The sequence below is a fragment of the Mastomys coucha genome, unplaced genomic scaffold, assembly GCF_008632895.1.
Source record: "Mastomys coucha isolate ucsf_1 unplaced genomic scaffold, UCSF_Mcou_1 pScaffold5, whole genome shotgun sequence".
Classification (NCBI taxonomy): Eukaryota; Metazoa; Chordata; class Mammalia; order Rodentia; family Muridae; genus Mastomys; species Mastomys coucha.
In genome coordinates, this window is record NW_022196911.1 from 43835517 (window position 1) to 43842101 (window position 6585).

General features: G+C 41.8%; 1 pseudogene; it reads left to right on the top strand.

Moving 5' to 3' along the window:
- Positions 1-2910: 2910 nt before the first annotated feature.
- On the top strand, positions 2911-2991 carry LOC116079293 (annotated as a pseudogene).
- The last annotated feature ends 3594 nt before the right edge of the window (positions 2992-6585 follow it).

Consider the following 6585-nt stretch of genomic DNA (forward strand, 5'->3'; position numbering starts at 1 on the left):
ATCCTGGTCTACAGAGTGAGTTCCAGGACAGCCAGAGCTATACAGAGAAACCCTGTCTCAAAAAACCAGAGATGCAAAGTCACATTAGATGGCACCCAGGAAGTCTTGAGGAAGAATTGGGAGAAGGATTAAGGGATCTGAAGAAGACGGAGGGGGGGGGAGGGGGGAGTCCACAGGAAGACAGAGTCAACTAACCTGGACCTTGGGGGCTCCCAGAGACTGAACCACCAACCAAAGAGCAAGCACAACCTAGACCCAGGCACCCTGCACTTATGTAGCAGATGAGCAGCTTGGTTGGTCTTCATGCAGATCCCCCACAAACTGTAGCAGGGGCTGTCCCTCAGCCTGTTAACTGACTGTCTGGCTGTGTATCCTGCACCCTTAAATAGACCGCCTTGTCTGGCCTCAGCAGAAGGGGCTCCTAGTCTGACAGCTACTTGCTGCGCAGGCTGGTGGTGGGGTGTTGGGGAGGGTGGTGGGATGGGGAAGTGCTTACATGAGGGGGTGCTGGGAGGATAGGAAGGGCTGATATTGGTTTGAAAAGTGAATAAATAAATAAATTTTTAAAAGAAAAATGAAACCCAGGCCAAGCAGGAATAGACACGCCTTTCATCCCTCCGCAGCTCTCAGTAGAGGCAGACTGATCTATGAGTTCAAGGTCAACCCGGTCTCCAGCACAGGATAGCCGCTCTTGTACAGGACCAGAATTCAGTTCCCAGCACCCATCTCAGGTGTCTCACAGCTATGTGTATCTCCAACTCCAGGACATCCAACCCCGTTCTCTGGCCTTCAAGGGCACCTGCACTCACACGTGACATGCGTACACAGACACAAGTACAACATTAAAATGATTTTTGTTAAATCCTTTTTTAATGTTAATTTTATTTAGGTAGTGAGATGGCTCAGCAGGTAAAGGCGCTTACCACCAAACCTGAGGTCAGTCTCCAGAAGGCACAGGGTAGGAGAGCACCAACCCCAAGCCCTCTGACTTCCACATGCATGCCTTCGCATGCGTGCGCCCAAACACACATGCACGTGTGCACACACACCCATGCACACACACAAAATAAATATTTTTTTTAATATTTTTAAGATAAAATAGGGCAACTGTTACCATAAATATCAAACAGTAGATTACTCCTTTAAATATAAAGGTACAGGAGGCATGATTGCACATTTTGGGGTTTTTTTTTTAATATTTAATATTTCTAAAATATTTTAGAAATATATTTTAAAATTTTTCATCGATTCTTTGTGAATCTCACATCATGCACCCCAACCCCACTCATCTTCCTGTCCATTCATATCTGCCCTCCACACTTCCAATCTCCCCCTCAAAGAAAAAAAAAATAAGAAATAAGAAACAAAATCTCACCATGGAAGCTGTGGTGTGTCCCCCAGTATGCCCTTTTACCCAAACAGCTTTACTTGCAGATGTTCACTGCAATGAATCATTAGTTCATTCATCATTTGAGGCCTCTGGCTTCTGCTACACTATCTATACTGGATCCTCACTGGGACTCCTCTTGGATATTCCCTGGTTGCCCTGTGTCATAGAGATCCTGCAGCTTTAGCTCTGCAGGGCCAGCCCCTTCATGTGCTCCAGCAGTTCATAGATGGGGTAGACATTGAGGTAGGCCAACTCAAAACCCTGGATCAGGGCCTGAGCTGGTCAGCCCAAGAGCTCTCCTGCACCCACACAACTAGGGCCAGCTCCCCTCCCTGCAGCAACCTGCAAAAGTCAGACCAGCTCTCCTTCCCCCATTCCACTGAGGCCAGCTCTCCAGCACTCCCCAGGTGAAGAGCAGAGCCAGCTCATTCACCTGCACCTTTGCCACCAGGGCCAGCTCTACTGTGCTGCCCAGGGGAGGGATAGCATATGTCTTTAATCCCAGAATTGAAGAGGCAGAAGCAGGAGAATCTCTGTGAGTTTGAGTTCAGCCTGGTCTGCATAGCAAGTTCCAGGACGGCCAGAACTACATAAAAAGGACCTGTCTCCAATAAATAAATAAATAAATAAATAAATAAATAAATAAATAAATAAATAAAGATACAAGGCAGATGCTTTAATAAGTGTATTCTGAATTAAATTAAATTCAGTAAAACCACAGTATTATAATGGAACCCCCTAGCTCACTATTTAACTACTAGACTATAAAGCAAAAACACACAGATGTCATATACATATGCATAAATAAATATAAATTAAAAGTATATATCTTCTCCCCCATCATTAAACTGAGGTTTCTCATTTTGTATTTAGTAAATAATAATGTGTCTAATTCAAATAAAGGATCTCAGAAAATATTTTTAAACCATACAACATTTCTATACAACATTATTAATTTCCCTAAGGAAATTAATAAAAAAAGTGTCCTATAATCTACGTATTCCGGCTGGCTAGATGGCTCAGTAGTAAAGGTAGCTATCATCAAGTCTGATGGCCTGAGTATGATCCTTGGGATCCACAGTGGTAGAAGAAGAGAACTGACTCCTGAATGTTACCCTCTGACCTCCACAGACACACAGAAACAAACAAACAAACAAACAAACCTACACATAACATAAAGTATTTATTTGCCTCATAAAATTCTGAGAACTCAAGAATTCATCTAAGCTTACCAAAACACCTGCAAAACAACTACCTACCTGGGGGTCGACAAGATGGCCTAGCAGTTAAGAGCACCCTCTGCTCTTCCGGGGACCTAGATTCAGTTCTCAGCACCCACTCTATAACGCACAACCTTCTCTAGCTTTTGTCCCAGGGAATCTGATGCCCTCTTCTGGGATCCATAGGTATTTGTGCCCATATGGTGCGTGAACATATACACAGGCAACACACTCATACAGGCAAATTTAAGTACCTTAAGTGATTAAAATAAACAATTCTTAAATTAAAAAAGATAATCTAGCTTTGCACAGTGGCAATATCGTAGCCAGTGAGGTTTATCCAAGGTACGATCATTGCTAATTAAAAGAGATAATCTGGCTGGGCAGTGGTGGCGCATGCCTTTAATCCCAGCACGTGGGAGGCAGAGGCAGGCGGATTTCTAAGTTTGAAGCCAGCCTGGTCTACAGAATGAGTTCCAGGACAACCAGGGCTATACTGAGAAATCCTGTCTCAGGGTGGGGGTGGGGGACAAAGAAAAAGGGGCTGGTGAGATGGCTCAGTGGGTAAGAGCACCAACTGCTCTTCCAAAGTTCCTGAGTTCAAATCCCAGCAACCACATGGTGGCTCACAACCACCTGTAATGAGATCTGACACCCTCTTCTAGTGCGTCTGAAGATAGCTACAGTGTACTTATTTATAATAACAAATAAATCTTTGGGCGCAAAGAGCAGGGACTGAGTGAGAGGGGTCGATTCCCAACAATCAGATGAAGGCTCACAACTATCTATACAGACACAGTGTATTCATATACATAAAATAAATAAACAAATCTTTAAAAGAGAGAGAGAGAGAGAGTGTGTGTGTGTGTGTGTGTGAGAGAGAGAGAGAGAGAGAGAGAGAGAGAGAGAATCTGTCCCTGATTCCCCCAGTCTTCAAACCTTATATAAGCTTACCACTTTCTTTATTTTCTTTAGAGATTTATTTATGTATGTGAGTACACTGTAGTTGTACAAATGGTTGTGAGCCTTCATGTGGTTGTTGGGAATTGAATTAGGACCTTTGCTCACTCCAGCCAAAGATTTATTTATTATTATTATAAGTACATCATAACTGTCTTCAGATGCACCAGAAGTGGGTATCAGATCTCATTACAGATGGTTGTGAGCCACCGTGTGATTGTTAGGATTTGAACTCAGGACCTGCGGAAGAGCAGTCAGTGCTCTTACCCCATCTCACTAAGTCATCTCACCAGCCCCATCACTCTCTTTATTAAAGAAAGCTCCTTTTTATCACTGAACTCCAATTCAGGCAAGTCAATGAACATTTCTTGTACCTAGAGTTAAGGGGGACAGATAAGAGGATAGTCACCGTACATAATGATACAGTATGATAAAACTTGTGGCTAAGTGAATAAATTATCCTCAGTAAATAACATAAATATTCATGAAAATATTATTTTTAATCATAACAAGTAAAATTGTCATAACAAGTATAATTGACACACAAATGTCAATTTGATTAATATCATTTTAAGTCAGAAAAAGTTTTTTAAGTCCAAAGTCACAATTTGTACTAACAAGAATTACTCAAACAAAAATTATACAAAATAAAAAAGTGGGTTTTTTCCAAAATGCTGACGTAAAGAAATGTCCTTAATACATACACACACATATGTAGACTGAATATATGATATAAAATAAGTTACCCAGAATACTTTCAGTAGACTCAGCACCAAAAAACTCCTGGGTTGACACTGCTCTTTTGCTTGATTGAAGTAAATGGCCTATTATCAGCTATTTGAATTTTACCACTCAGGATGTGTCCTGATGTGTTCTATTTTTAATATAAAAAGACTGGCACTGCAAGATACAGGATGCTATTACACTGTGTTCTTGATGGGTAGCATCATGATGTATTAATACCTCAATTCAAAGACCTCAGGTAAAATGTAAAGAAAGATCAGTTAGTATAAAAATTAGTATCTGGGGACTGAAGGGAGGGCTTGGTGGCTAAGAATACACACTGCACTTGCAGAGTTCAGTTCTTAGCACCTACACTGGACAACTTACAATTGCCTATAATCCCATCTCAGGAGATCCAACATCTCTGGTCATCATGAGTACCTTGTACACACACACACACACACACACACACACACACACACACTTATCTCAGGAGATCCAAGAGATCCAACATCTCTGGTCATCATGAGCACCTTGTACACACACATACACACACACACACACACACACACACACACACACACACACACATACACACATATACACACTTAAAAATAATGAAAAATGGTGCTGGAGAATGGCTCAGAGGTTAAATGGACTTACTGTTCTTGCAGAGGAGCCTAGTTTGGTCCCCAGTACCTATATGGCAGCTCTTCATTCCCTCTAAGTCCAGTTTCAGATAATTCAAGTCTTCCTTCTGTAAAATATGTACATATACTTGTACATAAAGTAAAATAAATGATTTTAGAAGTGTCCAGATATGAAGGCTTTCCAAATAAATTCTTTTTAAAAAATAAAATATTTTTACAAATACATACAATATTTGTGAAAATGTGTGTTCTTAGGGTTGCCGTAAAAAGGTTGCTTTTTAAGGCAACCCTTAAAAAAAGCCAAATATTTGGGGCTGGAGAGATGGCTCAGTGGTTAAGAGCACTGACTGCCTTTCCAGAGGTCCTGAGTTCAATTCCCAGCAACCACATGGTGGCTCACAACCATCTGTAATGGAATCTGATGCCCTCTTCTGGTGTGTCTGGAGACAGCAATACTATACTTACACACATAAAATAAATAAATCTTTTTTATAAAAAAGGAAAAAAAAAAGAAAGAAACTTATAGTTTCAGAGGTTCAGTCTATTAGCATGGCAGTGTATACACAGACATGGGGATAGATTTGGAGTTCTACATCTTTTTTTTTAAAGATTTATTTATTTATTTTATGTATATGAGTACACTGTAGTGTACAGATGGTTGTGAGCCTTCATGTGGTTGCTGGGAGTTGAACTCAGGACCTCTGCTCAGTCCAACCCCACTCACTCTGGCCCAAAGATTTACTTATTGTTATATGTAAGTACACTTTAGCTGACTTCAGACACACCAGAAGAGGGAGTCAGATCTCATTACGGGTGATTGTAAGCCACCATGTGGTTGCTGGAATTTGAACTCAGGACTCACTCAGTGCTCTTAACTGCTGAACCATCTCACCAGCGCCAGAGTTCTATATCTTGATCTGAAGGCAGCAGAAAGGGCAGGCAATCAGGAGGAAGCTCTAATTCCACACTCAGCAGAACCTGAGCATAGGAGCCCTCAAAGCCCACCCCCACAGCAACACACTTCCTTCAACAAGACCACACCTCCTAATAGTGCCACTCTCTGTGGGCCAACCATCCAAACACATGAGTCTATGGGAGTTAAACCTATTCAAACAAATCTGTAACTTTCTCTTAGTTTTAATTAATTGCATGTTGCCAGCCAGCGGCAACAATAGGAATGGGTTATCTGGAATATGGAGTTAGGAGGAAATTGGCTAGCCATGTTTATGTTACCTTAATCCACGTGGAAGGTTCAAAATTAGACAGCACTAAAGTGTGATCACTCAGCCATCTTGGATTTAATAATAATCTCTTTGTTACAAGCCAACAGGTAGAATAGGTGAGGCAAAGCCCCTCCCCCAAGTTTGTCAGCATGCCGGCCCAATCAGCAGCTTCTTTAGTCTCTGTAGAGGCGGGACTTCTGATGTAACTGGAACCAGGAGCGAGGAGTGGCAAATAGCAGGAGGTGGGCAGAGAGGTGTGGTTAAAAGAGGCAGGCAGGGTCAAGCAGGAGGGTTACGATTGCAAAATTGGGTTACCTTTAGTCTCAGAAATCAGAAAGCAGAGGCAGGAAGATATCTTTGAGTAGCCTGGTCTACAAATTGAGTTCCAGGCTAGCCAGGGCTACATAATAAGACCCTGT